Here is an 18,055-nt window from a genome sequence, read left to right on the forward strand (position 1 = left end):
TTGAATTCACATATATCACTTTTAAGGACAAACAGCATTACAACAGGGTGGGCAATAAGCAACCTCTGGGCCAAACACAATTCACCAGGGCTAGCCCCTGGCGGGCTCTGGGATGCATTATTTACCTGAGCATCTGAAGGTACAGCCACTGACAGCTCCCACTGGACGCAGATTGCTGTTTTCAGCCAATAGGAGCTGTAGGAAGTGATGTTCCAGCCTGTCCCACAGCTACCAATGGCAGATGGCCTAGCTGTTTGCCTGCCTTCCATCAGGGCAGCCATGGAAACCAGTTGTCTGGTATCTGTACTGCCAGAAAATCAACCACCTGGCTTCCCACGTAGGAGGTCAGTTGAAGAACCAGACATGGGATTTTGTAGAATCAGCATTTTCTGATTGAAAACTATTCTGCTGGAGACTTTTTGACCAGCTCTGTTAAGAACTCAGTTGAATTACTGTTTAATTTGCTCAAATATAGCCAGTGTATAAGAGAATGATATTGGAAATTTGCACTGTATGAAGAGTTTGCACTGTACTATTTTTAAAGCTGAAGGCCTCGGCTAGTCCCACAACCCCAGGCCCTGTGAAGAGGTGCTAACTGGAGAATGCAGCCCAGGCCTATCTCTCCCTCCCCTGGGAGAAGCCACCAGCCAGTGTGTTCAGTCCTGGGCCTCGAGGAGGAGTTGCTGGCTGGGGAGTGGAGCCATTGGCCAAGAAGTGCAGCCTTGGTCACCAGTGCCACTGGAGCAGCCCCATCCTCCCTGCCACAGGTGGCCCTATAAGCTCCCTCCAACCTTCTAGCCCTCTACCCTAAGTCCTGCACACTCACCCCTGCCCTAAGCTCCCCACATCCCACCTCCTGTCCTGAACCCCATACCTACAGTCCCATCTCCTCCACACCCAAACCACTGCTCTAAACCCTCCACCACCCACACCTCTCTGGCTCCTGACTTGACCCCTGCATCCTCACTCCCTGCCCTGAGCCCCTAAACCCTATGATGACTCCTGAAAATCCTTCCCTCCTGCTCTGAGCCCCCCACACCTCTAAGTCCCCTGCCTTGATTCCTGCACCACCACCCCTGACCCCACACAACCAACTCCATGCCCTAACTCCTACACCACCACTCGCTACCCTTGGGCCCATATCTTCTGCCGGGCTCCTGCACACCCACCTTCCAACCCCCAGCTCTATTCAATCATTTAAATAGAGCATGTACATTTTCCTTCTAATTAAAAAACCTCCAAAACATTACTACAGTGAAAGCACTGAGCAACACTGGGTATATCTGCTAGTAACAACATTAGAGCAGAAGAATGACTCTATTGCAGTGTTTCTTAAACTGTGTTCCATGGCACACTGGTGTGCTGTGGAGAACAACATAATTCAAAATGGCCACCCTTAAAGGGGCAGGCGACATTTTTTTTCTCAATAACTTTCCCCCAACCCTTCCTCCTGCCCCAACCTTTTTTTTTCTTCTCAACAAAAAAATCCTTGGTATTTCCCATTAAAAAAATTATTGTTTGGTGTTCCCTGGTCTTAAAAAGTTTAAGAAACACTGCTCTATACCAATGGTCCATCTACTCCAGAGTGCAGTCTTACAGAAATGGCCAGTGCCAGATGCTTCAAAGAAAATGAACAAAAGAGGACAATTATTAAGTGATCCATCCACTAGTGTCAACTCCCTTCAAAGATATATGGACACCCAGAACAGAGGGTCTCTGACTCTAAGAGCTAATAGCCATTAATGGACCTATCCTTCATGACATATCTAATTCTTTTTTGAACTCATATATGTTTGACCTTCACAACAAGCCCTGGCAGAGTTTCACAGATTGAATCTCATGGTATGAAGAAATACTTTCTGATATATGTTTTAATCCTGCTGGCTATTAATTTAATTGGATGATCCCTTGTTCTTGTGTTATGTGAAGGTGTGAATAACACTTCCTTATTTACTTCGTGCACACCATTCATTATTTTAGACCTTTATTATATCCTCCTTAGCTGATACTTTTTAAAAACTGAACAGTCCCAGGTTTTTTATTCTCTTCTCATATTCCCTAATTATTTTTGTTGCCCTTTTCTCATTTTGTGGTCACTTCCAATATATTTTTCCTTAAGATGGGATGACCGTACTGCACACGGTATACTAGCTGTGGCCATATCATGGATTTAAATAGTGTTGTTATGCTTTTTTCTGTGTTATTATCTAACCTTTCCTAATTGTTCCCAACATTCTGTTACTTGTTTTGTATGCTGCTGCCATAGCACATTGAGCAGATCTTTTCAGAGAACTATCCACAATGGCTCAAAAATCAAAAGTTAATTTAGACCTCAGCATTTTGTATGTATAGTTGAGTTATTTTCCAATGTTCAATACTCTGCATTTATCAACATTGAATTTTGTCGGCCATTTTGTTGCTCTGTCTCTCAGTTTATGGCAACCCTTTTAAACTCTTTGCCATAAGCTTTGGTCTTAACTATTTTGAAAATTGTTTTATGATCATAAACTTTTTTTTCCTCTTTACCCCCCTTTTCTTGATCATTTATGAGCATATTGAACAGCATTGTTTTTCATACAGAATCTTGGAGGATGTCTGCTATTTATCTTTCTTCGCTGTGAAAAATGATCTTCCTACTCTTTATTTCCTGTCTTTTAATCAGTTACTAAGCCATGAGAGGACAGTCCCTCTTATCCCATGATATGTTACTATGCTAACTTCTTGGTCTAACTCTTGTCTCATGACATGTTGACATGTTACTTAGGTGTGGCACCCTTCATGAAAGCCATGTTGACTTTTCCCAATGTATCATGTTCATCTGTATATCTGCTAATTCTGTTCCTTATTATAATTTCCACCAATTTGCCTGGTATTGAAGTTAAGCTTATCTGACTGTAATAACCAGGATTACACCTAGATGCTTTAAAAAAATGGATGTACATTAGCAATCCTCTAGTCATCCTGAACAAAGGTGTATTTAAGGGATAGATTACATTCCTCAGTTAGTAGTGTAACAAGTTCGATTTTGAGTTCCTTCAGAAATGTTGGGTGAATACCATCTGGTCTTGGTGACATTACTATTTAACTTATCAATGTGTTTCAGACCTTCTTTACTGACACCTCAATGTGGGACAGCTCTTCAGATTGGTCACCAAAAATGGATGGCTCAGGTGTGGGACGCTCCCTTATATCTCTGTAGTGAAGACTGATTCAAAGAGTTTGTTTAGCCTCTTCATAACAGCTTTGTCTTCCTTGAGTGATCTTTGATTGTCCAGCAGGGCTATGGATTGTTTAAGAGGCTCCTGGATTCTGATATACTTAACAAAATTTGCTGCTAAATTTTGTATATTTTGTTTCTTGCAATTCACCTTTTGGGGGGGGGGGAGGGGTTCTAATTCCTGTTGTACAATTTGATTTGCTAGTTTACGGGTTATGCTCCTTTATATTTTCCTCAATAGTATCCGATTTCCAGTTTTTATAGGATCTCTTTTTGCCTCTAAATTATATTTTATCCTCTTCTTTAGATATGGTGACATTTATTTTGGTTCTCTTACTGTTTGGTTTATTTGAGGTTCACATTAATTTGAGCATCTGTTATGGCATTTTAAGTACTTTCTATGTAGCTTTCTGGCATTTCACTCTTCTGTTTCATTTAATTTCCATTTATCTATCTTTCTTATTTTTGGATAGTTCTCCTTTTTGAAGTTAAATCCTATGTGCAAAATACATTTTATTATATGCACCAAGGCATGTACAGATGTGCACCAGCAGTAGAACAAAAAACCTAAATATGATTAATATTTTTAAAAAGAATAATTACTTCAGGCAGAACAGGTTAGGCATTTTAGAACTCAAATCTTAAAGGATTAAATGTAAGTGTAAAGAGAAATAAAAATGATGAAATGAATAATCAGTCAAAACCAAAAATAACACTGAATAAAATACAGAGAATATGTGTGCAATTCAGAAAATACCAAATACTAGCAGCAAAAATAGTACAATATGTATCTGGAGGTGAATGTGAAAGGGACAGAGTATGAGTGTGTGTGTGTGAGACCTAGTGTACTGAATTGTTAAGAAAGGCACTCATCTCAGTTGCTCACCATTCAATTGTTCACTCAGATCACAGTAGCTCCCAGTCTCCTGAGCCACACTGGGTCCCCTCTCTTTCCTTCATGGCAGAAATAGGATACAGTGGCATCCTGATTTCAGCACGCCCATTACCTTACAAAGATGTTAAAATTAGTTACTTTATGGTCCCTATTATAGCTATATTCATTTCTTGTATCAGATTTTGTGCTTTAATTAAGATGAAATGGGCGGAGGGGGGGGGGGGGGGGAATGGGGCCACTCCAAGTATTTGGAAAGTGGTCAAGGGCTACACTCTTCCATATTAATGGAGGAGGTACAGGGTCTGGGATGGAGGTTGGGTGCAGAAGGGAGCTTGCAATAAAGGATTTGGGTGCAGGAGAGGATGTGGGGTCTGGGAGGGAGTTTGGGTGAAGGAGGCAGTAGTGACTTGTGTCAGGAGACTAGGGTGAAGGGGCTTGGGTTGTGACCTTGGGCAAGAGGGGGTGGTAACCTGGGGCATGGGACTAGGGTGCAAGAGTGGGTGTAGGGGTTTGGGCTGTGACCTAGGGCAGGCATGGGTTGTGACCTGGAGTAGGAGATTGGAGTGCGGGGTCGGGGAAGGAATATGGGTGCAGGAAGAGGGGCAGAGGGTTTAGATTGTGACCTGGGGTATGGGATTGGGGTTCAAGATTTTGGAGGGGATATGGGCCCAGGAGGGGTTCAGAGAGTTTGAATTATGTGGGGTGGAGGGCAGAGGATTGGGGTGCCAGAGGCAGGCTCTGGCTGGAAGACTTACCTGTTTGACTCTCAGTCAGCAGCCTTCTCAAGGAGACACTCTGCCTGTTCATCCCACACAAGCTGTAGGGACCATGTGATTTTTGAACAGCTCTGAGCCTGTCCTGGATTAAATCCCACGTGAGTTTCAAGCAGTACTCATTAAGTGTGTCTAGAAATGTCATCTCTGCATCCCTTCCTGAGGTGACATATGCCCCGTCACTATGGGGATAGTTGCCATCTGCCATTATTATTGTTTTGTTGTTGTTGTTTTTACCGCCTCTCTAATTTCCCTGAGCATTTCACAGTCACCATTACCATGCTGTGGTGGTTACCCATAATATATTCTGACCACTATACTCTTGTTAATCAAGCATGGAATTTCTAACCACAGAGATTGTTTTACAATTTGATTCTTAAAGATTTTTACTATATTTAACTCTGCTTTCCTCACATATAGTGCCAACCCCCCAGTAGCACAACCTACTACATCATTCCTATATATTTTACACCATGATATTAATGTGCAATTTTATGATTATTCCACCAAGTTTCTGAGATGGCTATTATATCAATATTCTCATTTAATATCGTTTAATTCATTTCTGTATATTTGGACTCCATTTGAAGCAAATCAATAATATAAATAAACATACCTTACGTATTTAAGCTACTTTTAGAATATGCAAGTATCACATCCTGAGCTTTTGCCCAACATGATTAAAAATCCCATAATGAAAAAGCTAAAACATAACTTTTATCAATCAATAGCAGCAGTGTTGTATGCTCTAATAGAATCAATGCTCTTATCAATCTTACTCAACTGCTAGATTAAAAAATATTACTTTCCTTTTTTAGTGTAGAGTTTATTGTCTGATTTTCAAATTATGGAATTTGGTGACATAACCAGGAATTACATTTCATGTTACTGTACAAACTTTTTAATGATAACACAGATATAGCAGCAACATAATCAGGCTAATCTATTATGATGTTGTTCATAACACGAAGAAAGAAAATTCTTTTTCGTATGCCTTCCCCAGGAAGATGAACACACTGGCTGTGTCTACACTGGCATGAATTTCTGGAAATGCTTAAAACAGAATAGTTTTCGTTATAAGTATTTCTGGAAAAGGAGCATCTACATTGGCAGGCTGCTTTTCCGGAAAAGCCCTTTTTCCGGAAAAGCATCTGTGGCCAATGTAGACACACTTTTCCGGAAAAGAGCCCCGATCGTCATTTTCGCGATCAGGGCTTTTTTCCGGAAAAGACTACTGGGCTGTCTACACTGGCCCTATTCCGGAACAGTGTTCCGGAATAAGGACTTATGCCCGAGCAGGAGCAGTGTAGCTTTTCCAGAATAGCGGCTGATTTTGTACAGTAGAGCATCGTTGCTTTTCCAGAAATTCAAGGGCCAGTGTAGACAGCTCGCAGCTTATTCCGGAAAAGCAGCTGATTTTCCGGAATAAGTAGCCCAGTGTAGACACAGCCACTATGATTACACAGACCACTTACGACTGTCAGAGATGGCCTTACCATGAGGCAATCTGAGGCAGCTGCCTCAGGTGCCAGACTGTGTGTGTGTTGGGGGGGAGGGGAGGATGGGGCACCACTAAGACCCTTTCGAAGTTTTGGCCCAAGCGAGGAGAAATGGGGGCATCATTTGAGCTCCCCACCTCAGGTGCCAAAATGTGGTGGGCTGGCCCTGATGACTGTAGCAAAACTTCCACTACCTCTGATGTTCTAAAGGATATTGAAAGGTGAATGGAAATAAAATTATGAATAGCATATTGTCCTAATAAGAAAAATAATATCTTCCTAACTATACATTTAGGGAACTGAGGTGGATAGTCTTATCATTGGGGAAAAGTATATGATATAGTTACAGGAGACAGGAGTACAAGATGGTAGTCAAAGCAAATATTCTGGAAGGACAGTGTCCCATTAATATGTATCAGAAGATTTTCAATGGGACCATCACAATGGTCCAGGATTTCTGAGACACTGTCAGTGGTAAGAGGAAAAATCATCTAGATTAAATTACTGTAAAGGAGTACAATATTGAATGAAAAAACATACTCAGGGTTGCTATAAATGGTTCACTGTCAAAATGGGAGGACATTGTGAGGTGAGACCCAGGGATCTGCTTTGGATCTGGTATTTTTCTAATTTTCATTAATGACTTGGACACTGGGATGGAGCATATGCTTATAAAAGTGGTGTGAGAGGTTCCAAATGCTTTGGAGGACAGGATCAGGATTTAAAATGACCTTGAAAAAGTAGAGAATTTGTTTGAAATCACCATGAGGAAATTCAATAAAGACAAATGCAATGTATGTCATGTAGAAAGGAAAATCAAATCCACAATTCCAAAATGAGCTCTAAGGCTACATCTACACTGCAAAGTTATTTTGGAATAAGCTATTTTAGAACAGTTATTTCTAAATAGGACATCTACACTGCAGAGAAGCCTCGAAATTAGTTTGAGGCAGGCTTCTCTAATGTAGCCATGCTATCTCGATTTAGAACCCCAGGAGAAATAACAGAATTGCCCTGGTGAAGAGCTATTTCGAAATAGCAGAAGTGGAGCATCTACACACACCTATTTTGAAATAGCTATTTTGGAATAGGCATTATTCTTCATAGAATGAGGTTTACAGAAGTTGGAATAAGCCGTCTGTTATTTTGAAATAACGGAATTGCTGAGTAGATGCTTGCATAGTTATTTCAGAATAAAAGCAGATATTCTGAAATAACTTTACTGTATAGACACGCCCTAACTGGCTAGGTGGTAGTGTAGGAGTAGGATTTTATATTTATATTTCTGGTTTGATAATGTAGTAATGTGTGACTTAATTTCATCCTGCCTCTTTATGACTCTCTGGGGCATTGGTAGAAATGCATCTGACAGACTGCCAGTGTCTGTACTGATGTTAAGGCAGGGACAGACCATTAGGCCCTTTAGTTAAATAAACATTTCTTTGTTTTAAGGTTTAGTAAGTAAAAGACAGGATTGTGTATTGTGTTAATAAGATTAGAGGAATGTTGAAGGCCCAGGCCACAATGTGAACTGTTTTGATTACAAGATTTAGTAAGGTTTAATTTACAATGCTTTTTTATTGCTCAATATAAAACACTGTTGTCTGTATACCTTTGAAGTTCTCTGTAAAAGACTCTTTCTGTGATTGAGGAATGTATGCATCAGAAAAAGATAAGCTGTGAAGGCAGTTGTTAAAACCAGATGGTCCAGAGAGGAGGGGTGAAGAGACTTATCAATGCCAGAGAACCATCAGTGGGTATCCATGATTAAGGAAGAGCAGACTGATGACCCTAAGGTGGAGCTGGCACCCCTAAAGACAATTGATTAACTCAGTCCAGGGAGAGGATGACCCTCTCGGAGGTATGTTGGAATGTTAACATCAAAAGATAACACCAGTTAAGGAGTAACCGGTTACAAACTGACACAGCAAAATCCATAGACTTCAACAGAGAAAAGAGAATTATAAGCACAGGGTGCTTTGCTATGGGACTTTGGGTTCGTCTTGCTACCAACTCCAGGAGCATTGGATCGCGACTGACAAAGCCTGGCTCCCCTTTGCGATCAATCCGGCTGGCCAATAGATTGCTTCAGACTCTGGACTGGTAACTATAACATCGACTGGCGGGACTATGCGTGTGTGTGGGTGGGTGACTGAAAAGCATATGCTAACTGTTGTATTCTCAATAAATGCGACATACTGCCTTCTCCCCTATAAAAGATCTCATGTGCTTTGTATGGGTATAACAGTAGTACTACTGGAAAGGATCAGGGAATTAGAGGGGGTCACAAATTAAAGAGACAACAGCTCTGAGGTTCACTTGTGAAAACATGTATTGTGAAGTTTGGTATGTCACATAGAGGAGGTAATCGTTGCAATGTACTTGGCTCTGATAAGGCCTTAGCTGGAGTCCAGTTTTGGGCACTATGCTTTAAAAAAGAGGTGAATAATCTGGAAAGAATCCAGAGGAAAGTCACAAATAATATCAAAACTTTAGATAATCTGTAGTCTATCAGGGCTTGAGGAGGGACTCTTCTGTGCATGACCACTTTGCTTCATTCCACTGAGTTTCCATAGTCCTTACTTTCGGGCCTGTGTTCAGACGAGAACAACAGTTAGTGGAACAATTGGGCTTTGAACCAATATTCAGTCTGAGCATGGAGTCGGGGCGGGATGGCAAACAAACAGTAAAGGGGACCCAGGCCCTGGTTCAGGGTGGAGTGATGAACAAAGAGTCAATGAAGTGGCCCAGGGCCTGGTCTATATAGTTAGTAGCTCACAGTGGGGTAAACAAGCAATCAGGTCTCCGCGTTCTGGCAGAGATCTGGCAAGAGAGGTGGTTGTCCCAGCTACCCCTGGATTTCTTCCATTTTCCCCCTACACATACCTTGGCCTCTATCAGGTCCTCCGCGGGTGTTGGAGGTCAATAGCTCCAGAAGGGGTTGAAGTTCCTCCCAAGCAAAGTCTATCTGGGATTCCAGAGCTCCAGACCAGTCCTCAGCCTCCTGCAAGCTCTCAGCAGCCTCCCAGCTTGGGAGCATAGAGCAGGCATCTGGTTCTTCTGATTGCTGGGGCCTTAAAGAGGAACCAGACAGAGCCTGACAGAGCTCCTGGGTTGGCTTCTTATACTGCCAGCCATGCCCCCTGATTTCTCAACTCTTCTCCCTTCAGGTTATTGGGCAGCCACTCCACATCACTATACTGACTTATGAGGAAAGGTTAGTCTTGAGAAAAGAAGACATAGGCGGCACCTAATAATAGTCTTCAGACATGTTAAGGGTCGATGATGAGAAGGTCATTATGTACAGCACAGTATTAATTAAAAAAATAAAATTTTAAAAAGTTTTGACTGTTTAATAAGTAAACTGTTTCTGTACTTGTTTCATTTACTTTGTTTGTTAAAAGCAACATTTTTTTCTGCATGATCAAGTTTAAATGCTATATTAAGTCAATGTTTTCAAAGAACAAATATAAGGTTTTGTTCAGAGTTATGAATATTTCAGAGTTACAAACAATTGCTATTCCCAACGGCTATGTCTACACTGGCCCCTTCTCCGGAAGAGGCATGCTAATTTGAAACTTTGGAATAGGGAAATCCATGGGGGATTTAAATATCCCCCGTGGGATTTAAATAAACATGTCCGCCGCTTTTTTTCCGGCTTGGGGAAAAGCCGGAAAAAAGCGTCTAAACTGGCGCACTTCTTCAGATGACCAGAGTAAAAACTCCAGTCATCTGAAGAAGTGGGCTGAGCCCACGAAAGCTCATGATACCATCTACATGCTTTGTTAGTCTATAAAGTGCCACCAGACCATTTGTTGTTTTTTTAAGTTTATACTGTATAGACTAACTCGGCTATCCCCTGAAGCTTCAATTACATAATGGTCACTGAGCTAATGAGCTGCAAATGAAATTTATCTTAAAAAAAGCTTTTTTTTTTTTTCAAATATTGAAGCAGTCATTTTTGGAAAGATTTTCTGGCTCTAAGATCTCTCTATAAATAGGACTGAACAGATATTCTCCTGATTTCCTTATTCCCTAGGCCCATAAGGTGATCTGTCACCTTGACTGAGGCACTCTGTAATGATGCCAATAGCTGCATATAAACTCTGATGTATTCTCCAAAGTGTGCTGTTCTCTGTGATGGTTGCATGAGGATTCAGGACAATGAACAACCTAGTGAACTGCTCGGTTACTTGTTCTCATGTACAGAATTATTCTCAATGAAGGTACAATTCAGTAATTTTCAGCAATAGATTTGAAATACCCCTGGAGCCACAACTGTAAATCCTGGCAAAGTCAGTTCTGAGCACGTTTTCCTTCAGATGTAGATGAATTGAGTTTCATGCCATCTGCTACAGGACTCTTTCCCAAAAGCCCTTACAGTTTAAGACCTTTTTGAAAATAAAACGATTAGAGAAACAGTTTGGGAACATCTGGCAGAAAGATACCACAAAAAGACAATATTGTTGGCACCTTTGATGCAAGCAGTTACAGACAGTTCTGAAGGCTGCATAAACAGTGGCAACTGACCTTCTATGGCAAGGCTCCTGTATTATGTAAAAGAGTATATATTTTGCCTTTATATTTGTTTGCTTAAGAGGTTGGTCTATTAGGATAGTTCTTAAAATTCTCCTTTTGCGATCATCCAAATTGTAAGTAAGTGTTCAAATTAAAAACAAAGAGTGTCATTTATAAGGAGGGGCAAATTCTTTAAAAAATAAAACCAATTGCAATCTAAACAGAACACCAGAGATTCCAGTGATCTCATACAGTTCAAACCCCCAATCTTGCAAACACTGGTCCGCTGCCTCTGGTAGGGACTTAAGCACCTCCCTAATTTTAAGCAAGTGAGAAACCATTCACAGACTTTGAGTGAAACAGGGAAGTACTTTGTGGAGTAATGGTCATTGGGTAACATTACACACAAAAGCAGCCTCATTAAGTCAAAAAAAGCAGTCCAGCTGAAAAATATTATTTTAATTAGTTTATAGCAATAGGTTTAATTTTCTTTATACCATTGTGAGAAAGACAGGATTACACAGAGCTCTTCTTCAGGTCATTCATTACACCTTTTAGTCATACAGATGGAGAAAGTCAAAGTACATATTTTATATTATTGTCTTTTTGCATTGTCCTTAGGAAACCTTGTAAAGAAAACAAAAGATAACCAAATGTAGATGACACACCAGGAGAGAGAAATATAAAATATGTGCATATTGATGTAAACAATGTGTAAAGTTTAAGTTTCAGATTATTTTAAAGCCATCATTTTCATAACAGTGTCATGTTGGCCAACTAAATTCATATTTGGCACCTAAACAAGTGTTGTTTTTGTTGTTGTGCGGGTTTGCTTTTTTACATATGTAAATCTCTGTGGATACCAAGCACTTCTGATAATCAGGTCACTTAGTTGCCAAAATATAGATTTCATGCCTAGTTCTATTAAGTGAACATTAGAAAATGCTGGGTTTTGAATTTTTTAACTATCCATCCACCCTGATAAAGGCTAATTTCAGAGGGAGCTCTAGGATCTCAGCAAATCCCTCATTATAATAATAAATATTAAAAGGACTGGTTGCAATTTATTAAAAAATATCTGACCTAAAAGGAAATCTAATTTTCAGAGCTCCTGGAGAAAATAACACTTCTCTTACACTGTAGAAGGATAAAATGTAAGCCAGGCTGATAGGCTGGAAGACTCTTTCCTAGGAATCAGTGACTGATAATTTTTTTTGTCTCATGGTAGATAATCAGTTGAACATGAGCTCCCATGTATGATGCTGGGGCCAAAAAAGTCTAATATAATCATATGATGCAGAAACAAAGGGATTTCAAGTAGGAATAGAGAGGTTATTTTACCTTATATTAGGCACCACTGCTGGAATACAATGTCCTGTTCTGGTGCCCACTATATAAGAATGATGTTGATAAATTTGAGAGTATTCAGCGAAGAACCGCAAGAATCATATAAGGGTTAGAAAATCCTGACATACTGAGATAGACTCAAAGAGCTCAGTCTATGTAGCTTAACAAAAATAAGGTAAAGGTATCAGGATGAGAGTCTATATTTCTACACAATGGACAATTATTTAATAAATCATTCTTCAATCTAACAGAGAAAGAGATAATGAAATTCAAAGACTGGATGCTGATGGTAGACAAATTGAGACTAGAAATAAAGTGTATTTTTTAATAGCCAAGATAATTAAGCACTGGGATAATTTATCAAGGTACATGGTAGATTCTCTATCATTCATAATTTTTAAATCAAGATCCCACATTTTTCTAAAACAGGTTATTTTGGTGGAATTTTAGGGTCTATGTTATACAGGAAGTCAGCTGAGATAATCATAATAATTCCTTCTGGCCTTCAAATCTGTGAATCTACACTGTCTTCTAGTTCCTTATTTTATAATTAGGCAATAATCATTTGTCTGCTTTTCTACACTTGGATATAATGTGATACAGTGGTTTGACCAACAAATAACCATGTATGAGAATATATGAAAACTTACTTTCCATAATGGTCAGTGGTGGAAGTGAATTCAAAAAATTGAACCTCCAAAAAAGGGAAGTCACAGAGTGATAATATAAAAACATGCATCATATAACCAGTATAAATTGTTCTTATAATGTAGAAGCAATTTTCAGTATAATTCATTTTTGGAACTTAATTTAGTACTCATGGAAGCTGCCAGATTGATAGGAGTTGAAAATCATAATGCCTATTCATTTGCAGATTGGATATAGTACAAGGCTCAGCAGTGCAAATGTCCCAAACCTATACAACTAATGCTCCTCAATCACAACCAGATCTGGGAAGGTTAGTTTCCCATGCCCATTACATCCTTGGTCTCTGTGCTTAGATTGGTACTGATTGTGTCAATTAGTGTCAATTATACAGGTGATTTTTGTAATGTTGACATCTGTCTACTAGGAACTGGACAGACTGCCAGCTTATCACCCTTGAACCGCTCAATAGCAGTCAGATGGCAATAACTTTCAGTCACTCCTGTTCTGGGCTGTATTCAGAATATTGTGTATTTCATGTTCTGGGTCTATGTAGCTCTTTCACTCTCCATCCTTTTTTTCCAACATTTGGCCCAATTGTTGGAAAAGCCTCTTTCAGAAGAAAAGCAGAAAAAGATACACAAATTCTGAACCACAATTTGCATATCTTTTTCTGATAGAACTTTGTAGTCTAGACACAGCCTCCCTCTCTTCACCATGTTTTATAATCAGAATAATATTTGTAAAACCAGTTCCTGTATCTCTAGACTCCTGGGTCAATGATAACAACATAGTGATAGGATCTGCATTCCATTTGTTTTCATTTTAAAAGAAAATGGGATTCATCTTACAAATGTTCTCATTACCATTCTGTCAGGGTACATCTAAACTACATGGCTCCATCGACGGAGCCATGTAGATTAGTGTACTAGAAAAAGGTAAATGAAGCAGCGATTTAAATAATCACTGCTTCATTTATATCAAAATGGCTGCCTCGCTGTGCCGATCAGCTGTTTGGCAGCAGAGTGCAGTAGTCTGGATGCTCCGTGGTCGACGAGGCACGAGGCATAACGGGGCGGTCTACAAGGGCTTCCCTTGTCAACCATGGAGTGTCCAGACTACCGCGCTTTGCTGACAAACAGTTGATGGGCACAGTGCGGCAGCCATTTTGATGTAAATTTAGTTCCAATTATTTGAATCACTGCTTCATTTCCCTATGTCTAGAAACCTAATCTACATAGCTCCGTCGACAGAGCCATGTAGTCTAGACACATCCCCCAATACAAAGTTGAGGTAAAGTAGTTAAAAAAACAACAATTTTGAATAGGGTGTTGTTGTACCAGTCTTTGTCCTAGGATATTAGAGAGACAAGGTGGGTGAGTTAGTATCACCTGCATTGTCCCTAAGAAAGTCCTTGATGTTGCTAGGACAGTATAGTCCTTAATCTTTGGCAATAATAGTTCTGGTGATGTGGCAAAGTTTTGCCAGCATGTAACATTTATAATGACAATAGAACTGGTGGACATTTTCTTCTTATAGTATAAATATTCCTAAAAGGAAGGATGGTCCAATACTAGGACTCCATCCTATGGGGGGTATGTCTACACTACCCCCCTAGTTCAAACTAGGGGGGGTAATGTAGTCATACGGAGTTGCAAATGAATCCCGGGATTTGAATTTCCCGGGCTTCATTTGCATAAAGCCGGCCGGCGCCATTTTTAAATGCCAGCTAGTTCGGACCCTGTGCCGCGCGGCTACACGCAGCACGGACTAGCTAGTTCGGATTAGGAAGTGGAACGAGGTGTACAGCTAGTTCGGATTAGGAAGCCTAATCCGAACTAGCTAGTCCATGCCGTGTAAGAAGAAAATGTCCACCAGTTCTATTGTTTGTTTCTTTACCGATTACCCACATGAAAAGAATATTTACTTCAAATAATGCAAGATCAGTTATTATTATTAAGTTTGCAGATGATACCAAGCTAGGAGGGGTTGCGACTAAGCTGGAGGATAGGGTCATAATTCAAAATGACCTGGACAAATTGGAGAAATGGTCTGAGGTAAACAGGATGAAGTTTAATAAAGACAAATGCAAAGTGCTCCACTTAGGAAGGAACAATCAGTTTCATATATACAGAATGGGAAGTGACAGTCTGGGAAGGAGTACGGCAGAAAGGGATTTAAGGATTATAGTGGACCACAAGTTAAATATGAGTCAGCAGTGTGATGCTGTTGCAAAGAAAGCAAACATGATTCTGGGATGTATTAACAGGTGTGTTGTGAGCAAGACACGAGAAGTTATTCTTCCGCTCTACTCTGCGCTGGTTAGGCCTCAATTGGAGTATTGTGTCCAGTTCTGGGCACCGCATTTGAAGAAAGATGTGGAAAAATTGGAGAGGGTCCAGAGAAGAGCAACAAGAATGATTAAAGGTCTAGAGAACATGGCCTATGAGGGAAGGCTGAAGGAATTGGGTTTGTTTAGTCTGGAAAAGAGAAGACTGAGGGGGGACATGATTGCAGTTTTCAGATATCTAAAAGGGTGTCATATGGAGGAGGGAGAAAACTTGTTCATCTTGGCCTCTGAGGATAGAACAAGAAGCAACGGGCTTAAACTGCAGCAAGGGAGGTTTAGGTTGGACATTAGGAAAAAGTTCCTAACTGTCAGGGTGGTCAAACGCTGGAATAAATTGCCCAGGGAGGTTGTGGAATCCCCATCTCTGGAGATATTTAAGAGTAGGTTAGATAAATGTCTATCAGGGATGGTCTAGACAGTATTTGGTCCTGCCATGAGGGCAGGGGACTGGACTAGATGACCTCTCGAGGTCCCTTCCAGTCCTAGTCTTCTATGAATCTATGATTCTATGATTAAGGGGAAAATACTAGATGTAAATGTAAATGTCTACTATGGTCTTTATAATAAAAGTACTTCAATTGTTATACTAATGTATCCCAACCTGACCTGAAAAGCTGACAGGGAAGAGTGAATGGAAAACAGATGGAAAATACAGTTTAATGGCCCTTGATTCAATGTATAGGTCTCATTTACTGTACATCACTTGTCAAAGAAGAGCACAATTTATGAAGCGGTGTATATTGTAAATTATGCTGCACTGAGCAGCAGGCATATCTGTTCTGCATGTTTTTCTCCCTGCTAAAGGAATAAGGGTAAATGACATGGGGGTAGGCAAAGATCAGTTTATGGCAACAATAAAACTCTATGGGTATGTCTAGACTACTGAGTTTTGTCGACAAAAGTGGACTTTTGTCGACAAAACTATACCAGCGTCTACACTATCGCTGAGTTCTGTCGACATAACGTTTTTTACGAGGCATAACACCTTCTGTCGACAAAACCCGGTAGTCTAGACGTACCCTATGAGACCTGCTGCCATTTTAGGGGACAAAGGAGCATACATGACACTATGCTGCCCTGTATGCCCACTTGTTATGGACAATTACGGTTGTATTTCTCTATGCTTGGCTTTTCCTTCATGATAGTCTGAGCCTTTCCCTGGCTACCATGAGGCATTGTGACCTGACCCTTGTCTATAACGCCGATGTTCTAGGGATTGTGGGCCTTCTGTGAATCCTTTGTGGTGGTCATTCAACATAATGTGTGTAGGGCTGTGATCACAGAGTTTCATTCTGCTGTTTGGGGCAAGACGCTATTGAATGAATGAGTAAAGTGTAGAATCATGTGCATGCCCTTTATACATAATGGAAAACTCCATTAGATACTTCAAGTATCTAATAGGGTGTTACGAGGAGGGAGAAAAAAATTGTAGATGGTAGAACAAGAAGCAATGGGCTTAAATTGTAGTAAGGAAGTTTAGGTTGGACATTAGGAAAAAACTTCATAAATGTGAGGATTGTAAAACTCTGGAATAAATTGCCTAGGGAGTGGTAAACTCCATCACTGGAGATATTTAAGAGCAGACATCTATCAGGGATGATCAAGATGGTGCTTGGTCCTGCCGTGAAGGCAGCAGACTGGACTTGATGACCTCTCAAGGTTCCTTCCAGTTTTAGTATTTTATGATTCTATGACTGGCATCCCCTATTATAGCATATTATAAATCTGTGCTATTGTCATTTAAACTGTTTGAATTAAAACACCTGTATGGTTTTGTGTTATGAGCTATTCACATCCTCACAACACTGTCTTCTACCAGCTACTGGTCTTTAATGGGAAAAGGGAAATATGATTACTTTTTCCCTTACAAGCTGCAAATGAACCTTTATTATGCCTCTCTAATAGGCATTTTGGTCCTTTCCTTAACAGCAGTCACTAGGGCCGTGTCCAGACTCAGGGGTTTTTTCGGGAAAAGTAGCCTTTTCCCGAAAAAACTTCCCCTGCGTCCAGACTCAAGCCGCGTTCTTTCGAAATTATTTCGAAAGAACGCGGCTTTTCTTTTGATGGCGGTAAACCTCGTTTCACGAGGAAGAACGCCTTCTTTCGAAAGTTCCTCTTTCGAAAGAAGGCGTTCTAGAATGTAAAGAGGCCGTCTTCGAAAGAGAGCATCCAGACTCGCTGGGTGCTCTCTTTCGAAAAAGCGGATTTCCTCTATCGAAAGATCCGCCTGCAGTCTAGACGCGATCTTTCGAAAGAGGCTCTTTCGAAAGACGCTTTCGAAAGAGCCTCTTTTGAAAGAAGCCTGCAGTCTAGACATAGCCTAGGGTTAAATTCTGGCACTCCTTGAATCAACAGGAATCTTGCTATGCTTTTCAGTGGGACCAGTATTTCACCACTGATGACCTGATAGTATAGATAAAATATAAAGTGGGATATACCAAAATCTCCTTTTATTTTATTTGGCACAAGTATGAATCACTGTTTAATAAGGACAGAATAATTTACTTCAGGAGATTCCCATATAATGGATTCCAGTTGAAGGAATTTTTCTATGAACATATCTTCTGTGATGGTACTGAATATGGCCCTGGAGACCAGCTCTGATTAAAAAAGTAGCACACTTTTCCTTTTCTAAATGATTTATATTGGGGCTTAGGAGGAGATCGCGTTTATCTGTCTGCACCAGCTTTATGTCAGCTGGGGATTCCACCACTCCTAAATTAGTGGTTTGTTTAGAAAAGATTTCCTCCCCTTTAGCATAATCTGAGGCACACAATATGTGCCAGGATCTAGCCCTTGGTGTCCAAAGAG

This window comes from Pelodiscus sinensis, chromosome 3 (assembly GCF_049634645.1).
Source record: "Pelodiscus sinensis isolate JC-2024 chromosome 3, ASM4963464v1, whole genome shotgun sequence".
NCBI classification, from domain to species: domain Eukaryota; kingdom Metazoa; phylum Chordata; order Testudines; family Trionychidae; genus Pelodiscus; species Pelodiscus sinensis.